This window comes from Ovis canadensis, chromosome X, assembly GCF_042477335.2.
Source record: "Ovis canadensis isolate MfBH-ARS-UI-01 breed Bighorn chromosome X, ARS-UI_OviCan_v2, whole genome shotgun sequence".
Taxonomy (NCBI): Eukaryota; Metazoa; Chordata; class Mammalia; order Artiodactyla; family Bovidae; genus Ovis; species Ovis canadensis.
This window is the reverse complement of record NC_091727.1, coordinates 135093587-135109089: the sequence shown is the minus strand read 5'-3', so window position 1 is coordinate 135109089 and position 15503 is coordinate 135093587. Positions and strand designations below refer to the sequence as shown.

General features: G+C 39.1%; 1 protein-coding gene across 1 annotated transcript in view; it reads left to right on the top strand.

The window, feature by feature from the left end:
* The first annotated feature begins 10548 nt into the window (after positions 1-10548).
* Positions 10549-15503, top strand: part of TAF7L (TATA-box binding protein associated factor 7 like) — a 34714-nt gene continuing 29759 nt past the window's right edge. Inside the window, exon 1 of the mRNA XM_070291023.1 lies at positions 10549-10619. The gene's annotated coding sequence lies outside the window, so the exon portion shown is untranslated. The remainder of the gene's footprint in view (positions 10620-15503) is intronic.

Genomic DNA, 15503 nt, shown 5'->3' with positions numbered 1-15503 from the left:
AGGGATAACTGATACACAGAAATCAAGCAAGACCTTGGTATTTATGCTGACAAATCACGAGGAGTGTGAATTTAAAAAAAAAAAAAAAACCTCCGTAAACCCCATGTAAAATAGCCTTTACATGGAAAGCAGTCGATGGCCCTTTTTTAACCAATTTTCCCTTAGTACAAAATTTTGGCCTAGGGAGATTTTAATTCAGTCCTCCAAGTAGGGCTTCTTTTAAGATTCCTTATTCTCTCAGCCTCATTTTTTTGTTGTTGGCATTTTGCTGGACTCGAAAGAGATTGGTGGAAAAAAAGTCTGGTAACTCTTTCATTCCATGGAGGAGTAAGGGTATTGTTTAGATTTATTGATCATAGACAATAGGGGCTTCCCTGGTGGCTCAGATGGTAAAGAACCTGCTTGTAATGCAGGAGAACTGGGTTCGACCCCTGGGTCAGGAAGATCCCCCTGGAGAAGGGAATGGCAACTCACTACAGTATTCTTGCCTGGGAAATCCCATGGACAGAGGATATAGTCCATGGGGTCACAAAAGAGTTGGACACAACTGAGTGACTTTCACTTCATTCACAAAAGACAACAGCTATGGACCAAAAGGAATATCTTAAAAGGTAGAGAGGGAAAACAGCCAAGAGCTGTGGAAAGGAAGCCACAGGAGGTACCACTAAAGTTGTTGAGGGCCATAGGCTGCCATTTCTTGAAAAGGAAATACTACATGGAATGACTGCATAGGTACTGAAAATACCAAGGCCCTGTTCAGATAGTTTATCTGAATGCTTATACAAAGCACAAGACAAATAGTATCCAGCCCAGGGCTGGTTTTGTGATTGGCTTCCCTAAAAGAAAGGGTCGCAAAGAGTCAGACATGACTGAGCGACTTTCACTTCAAGGCAATGTCCAAACTTGATACCTGATACAGAAAGTGAGCCAACAGAAGAGCAGATTAGAATACACACCAGGAGGTTACTCTGGCCATCCTGAGGTTCCACTATGAAGACAAGCAAGTAGAACTGATCACTACACACAGGGCAAAAAAAGATGAGTCCTGCAGTAAAAGAATTACTGTTGTTAGCATTTATATAAGAAATGCCAAAGCAATTTGACAATTAAATCATTACATTCTTAACACCCTAACAAGTGAGCAGCATTTGAGCAATTAGCTGTTTAATGTATGAATTAAAATTAGTGTTCTAGAGCTATGTCTTGGAAAAATCACTCAAAAAGGAAAGCCTGTACAATATAATTATGCTACACAGAAATGCATAGAAGGGACAATTAGGATATGGCAAATCTCGATTCAGATGTACTGACCAGGAATTCCAGATGAACAAAAGGGACAACAGAATTTTGAGATGTACCTGCAGTATAATGATAATAATAGCTATGCTTTATTGAAGTTATACATACTATTTGCCACATACTGTACTAAGTATTTTATATTGGATCATCTTTTGTAAACAATTCTGAGTGAGATCTATTGTACTCATTTTACAGATGGAAAAGCTGAAGTTTGGAGAAATTAACTTATTGAAGGTTATATAGTTAGTTGATTGTAGGGCTAGGATTTGAACCCAGGTAATTTACCTCGAGCTCATAGTCTGAAATACTATACTAAGCTGCCTCCTAAAGTGTTAAAGATAAGAAGTAATGTTCCTCTAGATGATGGGGCCAGAATGCTGGGAACATTTCATTCTAGAAATAGCATGGAAGAGTGGAAAGAGCCTAAGGTTCAAATCTTACCTCTCCCAGTACCTGTGTCCCATTGGGGAAGTCACTTAACCTTGGATCCTCAGTTTCTTCATTAAAAAAAAATTAGATGGTAATGCCTGCCTTACATGGTTGAAAAATGAGATTACATGTAAAGTGCTTGACACACTGTAGATACTTTAATGTAGCTATTTATTATTATTTAGAACTGAGCATCTTTTTACAATTTTAAATATTTTTTTTATTTTTTGGCTGTGGCGAGTGGCATGCAGGATCTTAGCTCCCCAACCAGGGATTGAACCTGGGCTCCCTGCATTGGGAATGCAAAGTTTAAGCCACTGGACCACCACGGAAGTCCCAGAACTGAGCATCTTTGATAACCCTAGCAGAGTTGTTGTGTGGGAGAAAAAGAGAAAAGCAAGGCATCACTTCGTGAAGCTAACTGATGAAGTGATAGAACTAAAGGAGACTGTAATGTTAAGTTTGAGTTTTATCTTGCATCCATTGGATAGCTGTTCAAAAATTTTAAAGTGGAATAATATGATATTTGTGCTTGTTTCATGACAGAAGTACTAAATGCATGGTATTAAAAGTTTCAAACAATATAGAATTGCTTAGAATAAATGAAAATCCTCCCCTTACCCTCTTATATACATTTAGAAAGATCATTTTCGCAGCTCTATGGTAGTTGGATTAAGACTGGGATAATAGTAAGTGTATTTGTTTTGCTAGTTCAGGCAAGAGGCTGGAGGATTGAATTCAGAGTGAAAGCGGATGGACAGGAGGGGACATTTTAGAAATATGAGAGAGCTGTGAGAGGAGAAAACTGGAGCAAAGTAGAGAGCATGATAGGGAAAGAGGTGAAGGTGAAGTCGCTCAGTCGTGTCCTACTCTTTGCGACCCCGTGGACTGTAACCTACTAAGTTTCTCCGTCCATGGGATTCTCCAGGCAAGAAGAGGTAGGGGATAGAAAAATGTGCCAATGAGATGATGCCTTGCGATTCAAAGGGGTGCAGAAGTGACTGGGAAGAGAGGAAGGTAACAGAACTTACCCTGTTGAACAGGCTACAGAAAGCAAGTTATACAAATGGTCATTCTCAGTGTCTGGGTAACCCATGGAATTTCTCTCTGCCCTCAAATTTAAGGGACAAGTAAACTTTTCAAAGGAAAAGTTAGAAGCAAGCTAAGAGGAAAAAAAATACTAGTTGAGTTTTAACTCTGTATTCTGATAAGGAAGAATGAGTAGAAATACAACAAGGAAAAAGGGAAAGAAGAGGTTGAGGAGTCAGCCTTTCAGGCATCCAGGGATATTGGTTCCAGGACACACACCCCCACTGCTGCAGAAAGTAAAATCTCCAGGTGTTCAAGTCCCTTATAGAAAAATATAGTGTTTGCATATCATTTACATACATCTTCCTATATACTTTAAATCATCTCTAGATAATGTATAATGCACAATACAAGGTAAGTGCTATATAAATAATTGCCAAAGTGCAGGAAATTAAAAGTTTTGCTTTTTGGAACTTTTTGGATTTTTCCCCAAATATTTTCAATCTGCAGTTGGTTAAAATCCACAGAATCAGAACCTTGTGGACACAGAGGGCCTACTGTTAAGCTGTACTTCAGACCTGGGGCTTCCCAGGTGTTTCATTGTTAAAGAAATAATCTGCCAATGCAGGAGACGTGGGGTCTGTCCCTAGGTTGGAAGATCCCCTGGAGCAGGAAATGGCAATCCATGCCAGTATTCTTGCCTGGAGAGTCCCATGGACAGAGTCTGGAGGGCTACAGTCCATGGGGTCGCAAAGAGTCGGACACGACTTAGTGACTAAATAACAACAAACTTCAGACCTATAGTTATTTCCTTATAGCTTAAACCATTTTGTGGCTTCCCTGGTGGCTCAGAGGTTAAAGCGTCTGTCTGCAATGCGGGAGACCTGGGTTTGATCCCTGGGTCAGGAAGATCCCCTGGAGAAGGAAATGGCAACCCACTCTGCCAGGAGCCAGCGTGAGGAATTCCACCCGTGACAAGGTCATGCGGCAGAGCTCTGATGGCAAGGCTAATCAGACCTCAGGTTTTCCCCCTGGAATTTCCTGAGCATCCACCCCCCCAAAAATAAGAATCTGCCTGCTTTTCCAGTCTTCTGATATTCTCTGGAAAAAAGTCAACTCAGGGCTTTAGTCTTCTGCATTTGAAAGGGATGTTTCAGTTAAACCTCCTCTGATAGCTCTCTAGCTTGCCTTACAGGTTCCCGGGACCTCTTACAGCTTGTGCATTGCTTACAACCCCCCAACCGAGAGAGGCACAAAGCTTAAAAGCATCTTAAAGATACAGAGCCTTTTCTAAAGAGTTGAAACTCATATTGGTGACGGGTTTTCACTGGTGACTTAATGATTGCCGCCAGGCGTCCATATTCTTTGTCTTTTAGGCACCTGGGAGGATGTTAATCAATGTAAACAGGATATGGAAAAAGATATATAGTAGTTTTGATGTTAACAACACTAGACTTTTGAGTTAATTACTTTTCTTTGTTATATATCACTGCACTCCTCTTGTGTCCTTACTATGAAAGAATGTAACTTTATTTAGTGCTTTCTGAGAGTGGCACCAGACTTTGGGAAGATCAACACAAATAAGTCTTCTGGTTGACAAACCCTTATCAGAAAAAAGGCTGTAAAATGTTAATTGGCCCTTTTGGCTGGAAGATGATGTAAATCACCTAAGACTTGTGTATACAATTAGGTATGCAGAGAGAAAAGCCTGGTTTTGATGATAAGTCTGGACTGCTAACGCTGCATAACTTTGTGTTACCCATTGATCTCCATGTTTTATCAAAAGTATAAAAGGCCTTCTGAACAATAGAGGCTGGAGCCAGTCGCTGGACTGGTTTCCCCCGTGTCTTTCTCTCTTTTTCTCCCTCTCCCTCCTTTTCCTCTTTACTTTAATTTCAGGCTGAATTCCCATCTGGAGCGGGGCGGCTCACTAAGTCTACTTACTTGCCCTGGCTTTTAAGACCTGCGCGAAAGGGGGCCTAAGGAGGGGCACCCTTAGATATTCAAGTGGGTGCCGGTGGCCCAACGTAGATAGTGCAAGCTCCTTGTCTGGAACTTTATTGGCCTTCCCCATAAGCCAAGTTATTCAGCCTTCTTTCTCCACTTAATTTTCCTACTACACTATTTCTTCCTAATCTAATCTTATATTAATAAATAATTTTTTCCTCGCTGACTCCATCCACCCTTCGAATTCCCTGGATCCACTGGGGCTGGACCCCAGCACCACTCCAGTACTCTTACCTGGAGAATCCCATGGATGGAGGAGCCTGGTGGGCTACAGTCCATGGGGTTACAAAGAGTCAGACATGACTGAGCGACTCTACTTTTCACTTCACTTAAACCATTTGCTGCATAACATGACTGACCTGTGCACTAAAACAGTATTGTTTAAATTAAAAGTCTCAGGTGGTCATGATATTGCTGGATGTACCTTGACACTACAAAAGAAACATCAGCATGACCTAGTTGCTTTTCTGAACACCTATCCATCATTGTTTGGCTGCATACACCACCAGGTCGAAAGAGTTGATCCCTTCTTTTCAAGCATTTTTTTTCCGTTCCCTCAGGCAGATCCCAGGGATGCTTTATTTTCTTCTTCTTTTTTTTTTTTTTCCTTAAAACTGCCAACACTGAGGTTCTTTTCCCCATCAGATTAGTTATTATTCCTATTTCACCCCATTCTCCATAAGACAAGCATATCTTAAGGGTTTTCTTATAGATATTAAGAGTTTTGCTTTGAATTACCATGGGAGAATAGCCATGGGACAACACACAGAATAAATATGGGTAATTGCAAAGGTTCAGAATTTTACAAGTTTTTAACAGTCAACTCTGATTCATATTCTCTTCCTTACTGATAAGGTGATTAACAAGATCTCTCTCAGTCTTTATTCTTTAGTGAGCTTCCCCAGTTCACACAAAACTCACAAGCCAAAAAAGAAAAGATTATTAATTTTGTCTACATCAAAAAATACATGAACAGCAAAAGCTTCCATAAGCAAAAAGGAAAACAAATGGGGAACAAATATTTGAAAATTTTCAACAAAGGACTAATTTACTTATTATATAAAGGGCTCCTTTTCTGGTGGTGCAGATGGTAAAGAATCTGCCTGCAACATGGGAGACCTGGGTTCGATCCCTGGGTTGGGAAGACCCCCTGGAGGAGGGCATGACAACCCACTCCAGTATTCTTGCCTGGAGAATCCCCATGGACATAAGAGCCTGGCAGGCTACAGTCTGTGGGGTCGCAAAGACTCAGACATGACTGAACGATTAACACTACTAAATCTATTCCAGAAGTCTGACTTCTAAGAATTCATCCTACAGATACACTTACATGTACAGGATGACCACTTTATATGTTGATATGGAATGAGCTCCAATACATATTGGTAAAGCAGCAAGATTTAAGTCACAATATGCTGCAATTTGTGCAAAGGGCGGGATTAAAATAGATGTACACATTTGTTTGAATAAGCATAAATTATCTCTTGAAAGTGTTAGTCACTCGGTCATGTCCGACTCTTTGCAACCCCTTTGTGGCTCATCAGGTTCCTCTGTCCATGGGATTTCCCAGGCAGAAATAGTGGAGTGGGTAGTCATTCCCTTCTTCAGAGGATCTTCCTGACCCAGAAATCGAACCCAGGTCTCCTGCATTGCAGGCAGATTGTTTACTGTATCAGGCACCAGGGAAGAAGGATATTGTTAACATTGTTTTCCTGGAGAGGAACTGGGTGGTTAGAACCTAGGAGCGACAGGGAGACTTTTTACTATGTATCTTTTCTCTGTGTTTTTTTAATTTTGAATCATGTGACTATATTCTCCATTAAAAATAAATATTATTTTAAAAATAAAATTTCTCCCCACTTCAGAATTCTGAAATGTATACTAAGAAGCAGAGAGGTGATAGAAACAACTTCTAGGAATAAAAATCCTATATCAGCTACAGTAATTTCAGATGCCCATTAGTTACAAATGGATTATTTATATATCTAAAGACATCAAATAGGGATGGGAAAAGGGTGGGGTGAGTAAGACATTCACCTTGTGTGCAAAATTTAAAGGTATGCCAAAAAACTCAGTGATCAGGATAAATATTTTAATGTAATAGTTTAAAAATTAGTGCAAAAATCCATGATGAACAAAAATGAAAAAAAATTAAAGACAATGCCATACCAAGCCATACTGGACTGTGAGGAAAATGGGAAAATGTGGACCCCATGTACATGTTTTTGTGTGTTCTTGAATGATTAATTTTTTTCCAAAAAATTAAAGCAGTTGGAAAAATTGAATAGTAAATACATTAAAACTCACAGCATTGTTTAAATAGCTTATCTACACTAAAAGCTGAATTAAATTTTACTTTCCTGACTTTAATGGAAGAAAACTCATCAATAATATTTTCATTAAAACCAATAATATTTCATTAAATATTTTCTTAGGCCTAATAAGAATATGTAGAATTTGGGGAGAGTGCTAATACGCTGGTGGAACTTAAATGCAAGGTAGATATTGGAGAATCTCTGGAAATAAGAATTGCAAGGTAGATGTGAACTATTTAGTTATGCCCTGCTAAGGAGTTTAGATTTTATTTTGAAGGTGATGGTGAACCTCTAAAGTATTCCTGAAGTATTTCAATCTTGTAGGAAGATTACAATCACACCAGTGACAAAGTCCAAAAAAGGGTAAGACTGAAAGTAGGGACCTGATAGATTAAGTTAGAAATGTAATTGCAAGGTAGGTTGGGTAAATTCTGATGACTAAATAAGAGGAGCAAGGGACTTCCTTGGTGGTCCAGTGGTTAAGACTCTGCACCACAAGGGGGAATGGTTGGATCCCAGGTCTGGGACTAAGATCCCACATGTCTCAGAGTGTGCCCAAAAAATACTTAAAATTTTTTTAAAAAAATAAGAGGAGGAAAAGGGGAAAAATGAGAAAAGAACAAGAAATTTTAAAAAAAAGATCAAATAATTTTGAAAGAGAATTCTAGAAGTTCAAAAACAGTTTTAATATTAAAAACTCAGTGAGTAGATTAAACCATAGATTGAGCACAGTTAAAAAGTGTTAAACTGAAACACAGATATACAAAATATAACAGATAAAGAATTAAAAATATGAAAGAGGTAAAGAGACAAAGAGGACAAATGGGAAAAAAAGTAATACTCAAAGAAGTAATGGGTCAGAGTGTTCTAGAACTGATGAATTAAAGATGTGAATTCTGATTCAGGAAGTGAGTCCTGAGCAGGAAAAATACAAACTAAATTCACATTTAGACCATTTTTTATATCTTCAGTTCAGTTCAGTTCAGTCGCTCAGTCATGTCTGACTCTGCGACCCCATGAATCGCAGTACGCCAGGCCTCCCTGTGCATCACCAACTCCCGGAGTTCACTCAAACTCATGTCCATCGAGTCAGTGATGCCATCCAGCCATCGCATCCTCTGTTGTCCCCTTCTCCTCCTGCCCCCAATCCCTCCCAGCATCAGAGTCTTTTCCAATGAGTCAACTCTTCGCATGAGGTGGCCAAAGTACTGGAGCTTCAGCTTTAGCATCATTCCTTCCAAAGAAATCCCAGGGCTGATCTCCTTCAGAATGGACTGGTTGGATCTCCTTGCAGTCCATGGGACTCTGAAGAGTCTTCTCTAACATCACAGTTCAAAAGCATCAATTCATCGCTCAGCCTTCTTTACAGTCCAACTCTCACATCCATACATCTTAGAACATCAAAACAAATGATCCTAATGATAATACTCTACATTTTCTATGTGCCAGGATTGTTCTGAACATTTCACTCAAAAGACAATAATTTTAATATATTGGGGTATTTTTCTTCCAGTCTTTTATCCATGCATGTTTATGTATAAAAACAAAAATTTTGAAGAAAAATATACTACACATATAATTTTATATTCTAGTTTTTTACTCAGCATCTTTCCATAAGCATTTTCCCGTTATTAAGCAGTAGTAGCAATAAAGGCATAAATAACAACTAACATTTTACTGTTGTGGTTATGAACATGGGTTTTTGAAGTCAAGCTTTCTGTATTTGAATCCCAGGTCACTACATACTAGCTGTGTGGCTTTGGATAAGTGACCCATTCTCTCTCTGCTCCCATTTACTCATCTATGAGAACCTACATCCTTAGAGTTATTGTAAGTTACTGTTTACTAAGCTATCTGCCACGCACTGTGCTAAACACATGAATCATCTCATTCAGTACTCACAAAGTTCCTGTGGGTTAGGACTGTTATTGCCCATGTTTTACAAATGACAAAAGTAGGGCTTAGAAAGACTGTTAAGTGATTTGCCTAAAGTCACACAGCCAGTGATGGTGCTTAAACTTGAATTCAGATGTTTCCAAATACTATTATCTTGATTGTCATGCTACACTCTTCTTCAATGTGTTTGAATGGCTTCATAGAATGTAGGGATCATAAAGCTCATCACAATATCCCCCAAAATGTTGCACAGATTTTTTTTAAAAATTTTCCTTTATTTTCCTTTACAATACTGTATTGGTTTCGCCATACATCTACATTTAGATCTTTTCCACTTATTTCCTATTACAGATAACCCAGTGAAGAACATCTTTGTGCATAAAATATTGTGTGCACTTCAGGTAAACTGTTTAGGGTAGTTATTCTGAAGTGGACTTAGACTAAGTCAAAAAGTTTGAACATTTTAAGACTCTTAACAAAGTTAGCAAACTGTTTTCTAGAGAGGTTGAAACTATTTACATATCCATAGGTAGTTAACAAGAATAAAGTTGAATATTTTTTTTACATATTGACCATCTACTTAAATGCTTTGGCTATGTTTCTTCATATATGTTCATTTTTCTAATTTGTATGCTATATAGTCATATATTATGTTCAGTTCAGTTCAGTCGCTCAGTCGTGTCTGACTCTTTGCGACCCCATGAATCGAAGCACGCCAGGCCTCCCTGTCCATCACCAACTCCCGGAGTTCACTCAGACTCATGTCCATCAAGTCGGTGATGCTATCCAGCCATCTCATCCTCTGTTGTCCCCTTCTCCTCCTGGCCCCAATCCCTCCCAGCATCAGAGTCTTTTCCAATGAGTCAGCTCTTCACATGAGGCGGCCAAAGTACTGGAGTTTCAGCTTTAGCACCATTCCTTCCAAAGAACACCCAGGGCTGATCTCCTTCAGAATGGACTGTTAGGTATATATATTATATAGGCTTCCCAGGTGGTGCAGTGGTAAAGAATCTGCCTGCCAATGCAGGAGATAGGAGTTTGATCCCTGGTCAGGAAGATACCCTGGAGGAGGGCATGACAACCCACTCCAGTACTCTTTCCTGGAGAATCCCATGGTCAGAGGAACCTGGTGGGCTATACAGTTCATGGGGTTGCAAAAGAGTCAGACATAACTGAGCAACTAAACAACAGCAAATTTATTCCCAGGATGCCTCTCTTATTTGGGTAATTTTCCTAGCAAATTTGCTTCATCCTCAAAATAGAGAATATTCAAAGACTGGGACAATCTCTCTTCTACTTCCTCCCTCCCCTCCTTCGTTCCTTCCTTTTTCTTTTTGCCTTTTTAAAAAAATTTTTATTTTTTACTTTATTTTGCTTTACAATACTGTATTGGTTTTGCCATAGATTGACATGGATCAGCCTCGGGTGTACATGAGTTCCCAATCCTGAACCCCCCTCCCATCTCCCACCCCAAAAGTTTCTTCCTTATAGTGCAGGCCTTGAGAAGTGAGATTCAACTGTAACTCTAGGCCAAGGCAACAGGAGCTGAAGTTAAATTTGGTTTTGCTTAGCCACATCGAAATGGATCTGAATGTAGGGCAGAGACAGAAATATACTCTTGAGATGATTTTTTATTATGTAAAGGTAAGTAAATGTGTATCTATGCTTATGTAACTATGTCTGTGTATGTGAATGTGCATGTAACTATTGGGAGGAAATGAGATTTTACTGAAAATATCTGGGAAAAAGAGAAACCCTGAATGCTTGTTGGCTTATTCTAAACCTGACTGTGACCCATGGAAAAAAAAAAAACAAACAAACACAACTTTTTTTTATCTGAGCATTGAGTTAAATATAATTCCAATAGGTTGTACATTGAAGAATGCTTACTGAATATTAGTCCAGCCCACATTCCTTCAAGTGTGTAGCCACTATGACCTAAATAAAGGCAGAAGTATTATTAGTCTATTAATTCTAAAACAGTATAATATGATAAGCTTATATTGCAACTATTTATATTTTTCTTCAGGTGAAAAGAGAACTGAAGAATGTAACTTGTTTATAAGCTTTAGTAAGGAACTTGGATTTTTTTTCTTATTAATATCAAATTTATTTTATTCCATTTCTGAAACAAGATATTTACTTGATTTTTAAAAAGCTCAATTTTTTTTCTGATCATTATTAACATGCATATTAATTGCAAAAATAAATCAGAAAATACAGAAAAGTGCAAGGAAGAAAATGTGCTAATGGAAAGAAAAGAAAGAAGAAGAGAAGAAAAACTAAACAGTCATTTTAAAAATGTGGAGATTGCTCTAATGGAACTGCTGCTGGTCACTTTAATAAGGCCTATCTTCTATAAGATAAAGTTTCTTCCAATGAAAATACTGGAGCTGAGAACCAAGACTAGGCCCATGTAGAAGTCAGAGTGGCCAGACACTGTGTCCTTCTAGCAATGATTCTCTGTTGAGATAAAATACTGAGATGGATGGACAATTTCTCTTGATTAAAACATAAATCCTGTGTTTGAGTTACATCTGTGAAAAAATGGCAGATTAGGAAACACCAAAAGTCCTTCTCTTCACAAAAAAGCAAACTGTCAAACACTGTCAAAATCAACTTTATAAGAACTCTGGAAACAAAAGTTTATAGCAACTGTAGTTGAGTGGCATCACCAAAAATGGCAGAATAGGGAACTCCAGGGTTGTATCTACACAAAAACAAATAAGACATCAAAATCTGTCAAGTTTTTCAGAATTCTAGAATCTAATTAAAAAATACAACAAACAGTGAAAAGTTTAGTGAAGAAAAAAGTGGTTACATTGCAGTAAGAGTGCTCTGGTGCTTTCAATCACCTGCCTACCAACTCTTCACTCCCCAGGTCAGTGACAGCAATGAAGAATGATGTCCTGCACGCTTGGCGCAGGTTGATATTGCCAGAATGAGTAATACAGACCTTGTTCCCAAACATTATGGGTTTCCCTAGTGGCTCAGATGGTAAAGCATCTGCCTGCAATGTGGGAGACCCGGGTTTGATCCTTGGGTCAGGAAGATCGCTGGAGAAGGAAATGGCAACCCACCTCAGTACTCTTGCCTGGAAAATTCCATGGATGGAAGATCCTGGTGGGCTACAGTCAATGGGGCTGCATAGAGTCAGACACGACTGAGCGACTTCCCTTTCTTTCCCAAACATTGTGGTTGTCTCAACCTGACTAGTGGCTGTCTGGTATAAGGACCTGACTTTATTTCACCTGAATTAGAGCATTCCCATGGCTTCCTCGGTGGCTTTTGCGAAAAGCATTTAAAAGCAAAAGTGTTGTCTGGAGTAGCCCAGGGAAAGGGATGACAGTAGGGATAGGAAATAGACAGCTTGAAAAGCCTGGAAAAAAGAAGTTCGGAAAGGAAATGTTCCAACAGTTTTCATGTATACCAGCGAATTGAGAAAGCTACATGTATACCAACAGCTGGACTCGTTCAAAAAAGGCCGTGAAAAGATCTAAGCTTTTACCTCTGCCTGATCTTCAGGATTTGTGCAAACAGGAACCGACAGTTAAGGCAGAGTTCTAAATGTAGTGGCTAAGCATTTATACAGTCCCCAAACACACAGCCAATCTACAAACGTTGGTAGAGTACTTTTTTCTTTCTCATTTTTCCTTTCTGTATTTCTTTTCTTGACTCCAAGCAATTAAGCAAATTCTGTCAGAATACTAGTTGACCACTCAGTTAATGGAATACAAACCTGACTGGCCACATTACACACTACAGTAGTTCCCCCCTTACCTATGAAGGATGTGTTCCAACACCCCTAGTGACCAAATCCTGTACATAGTATGTTTTTTCCTATACATACATATTTATGATAAAGTTTTATTTATAAATTAGGCAGAGTGAGAGATTAACAATAATAATAAAATCAAACATTTATAACAGTATGCTGTAATAAGAGTTATGTGAATGTGGTCTCTCTCTCTCTCAAAATACCATATTTTACAAACTTAACACCTTTTCCATTTTAACCAAGCCCTTATCATGCACTGTGGCCATAACTTTTCATAGTTTGAGGTGCAACAGCAAAGCTCTCATGAATTTCTTTTTCCTTCTTCATGATTTCACAGATAGAAGATTTGTTCTGTCGATCTTACCAACCTCAGCAGACATTTTTTTTTCCTCTTCTTATTAAGTCAAGAACTTTCACTTTTTTTTAAATTTTAAAATCTTTAATTCTTACATGCGTTCCCAAACATGACCCCCCCCTCCCACCTCCCTCCCCACAACATCTCTCTGGGTCATCCCCATGCACCAGCCCCAAGCATGCTTTAGGAAGAACTTTAAAGCTTCTTTTTGGCATATCTGAATTGCTAGCATCATTACTCTTATGCCTTGAGGCCATTATTAAGTAAAATAAGGGTTATTTGAACATAAGCACTGTAATGCCCTGACAGGTAATCTGATAACCAAGAGGGCTACTAAGTGACTTATAGGCAGGATATGTTGGACAAAGAGATGATTCATGTCTCAAGTGAGATAAGATGGGAAAATGAGATTTCACCATGCTACTCAGAACAGAATGTGATCCACTGGAGAAGGGAATGGCAAGCCACTTCAGTATTCTTGCCTTGAGAACCCAATGAACAATATGAAAGGGCAAAAAGATAGGACACTGAAAGAGGAACTCCCCAGGTCGGTAGGTGCCCAATATGCTACTGTAGATCAGTGGAGAAATAACTCCAAAAAGAATGAAGGGATGGAGCCAAAGCAAAAACAACACCCAGTTTTGGATGGGACTGGTAATAGAAGCAAGGTTCGATGCTGTAAAGAACAATATTGCATAGGAACCTGGAATATTAGGTCCATGAATCAAGGCAAATTGGAAGTGGTCAAACAGGAGATGACAAGAGTGAACACAACATTCTAGGAATCAGCGAACTAAGATGATGGACTGGAATGGGTGAATTTAACTCAGATGACCATTATATCTACTACTGTGGGCAGGAATCCCTCAGAAGAAATGGAGTAGCCATCATGGTCAACAAAAGAGTCCGAAATGCAGTACTTGGATGCAATCTCAAAAAGACAGAATGATCTCTGTTCATCTCCAAGGCAAACCATCACATAATTCAAGTCTATGCCCCGACCAGTAACACTAAAGAAGCTGAAGTTGAATAGATCTATGAAGACCTACAAGACCTTTTAGCACTAACACCCCAAAGAGATGTCCTTTTCACTATAGGGGACTGGAATGCAAAAGTAGGAAGTCAAGAAACACCTGGAGTAACAGGCAAATTTGGCCTTGGAGTACAGAATGAAGCAGGGCAAAGGCTAATAGAGTTTTGCCAAGAGAACGCACTGGTTATAGCAAACACCCTCTTCCAGCAACATAAGAGAAGACTCTACACATGGACATCACCAGATGGTCGACACCAAAATCAGATTGATTATATTCTTTGCAGCCAAAGATGGAGAAGCTCTATACAGTCAACAAAAACAAGACTGGGAGCTGACTGTGGCTCAGATCATGAACTCCTTATTGCCAAATTCAGACTGAAATTGAAGAAAGTGAAGAAAACCACTAGACCATTCAGGTATGACCTAAATCAAATCCCTTAGGATTATACAGTGGAAGTGAGAGATAGATTTTAGGAACTAGATCTGATAGAGTGCCTGATGAACTATGGATGGAGGTTCATGACATTGTACAGGAGATGGGAATCAAGACCATGCCCAAGAAAAAGAAATGCAATAAAACAAAATGGCTGTCTGAGGAGGCCTTACAAATAGCTGAGAAAAGAAGTGAAGTGAAAAGCAAAGGAGAAAAGGAAAGATATAAGCATCTGAATGGAGAGTTCCAAAGAATAGCAAGGAGAGATAAGAAAGCATTTGTCAGAGATCAATGCAAAGAAATAGAGGAAAACAACAGAATGGGAAAGACTAGAGATCTCTTCAAGAAAGTTAGAGATACCAAGGGAACATTTCATGCAAAGATGGGCTCATTAAAGGACAGAAATGGTATGGACCTAACAGAAGCAGAAGATATTAAGAATAGGTGGCAAGAATACACAGAAGAACTGTACAAAAAAGATCTTCATGACCCAGATAATCATGATGGTGTAATCACTCACCTAGAGCCAGACATCCTGGAATGTGAAGTCGAGTGGGCCTTAGAAAGCATCACTATGAACAAAGCTAGTGGAGGTGATGGAATTCCAGTTGAGCTATTTCAAATCCTGAAAGATGATGCTGTGAAAGTGCTGCACTCAATGTGCCAGCAAATTTGGAAAACTCAGCAGTGGCCACAGGACTGGAAAAGGTCAGTTTTCATTCTAATTCCAAAGAAAGGCAATGCCAAAGAATGCTCAAACTACCACACAATTGCACTCATTTCACACGCTAGTAAAGTGATGCTTAAAATTCTCCAAGCCAGGCTTTAGCAATACGTTAACCATGAACTTCCAATTGTTCAAGCTGGTTTTACAAAAGGCAGAGGAACCAGAGATCAAATTGCCAACATCTGCTGATCATCAAAAAAGC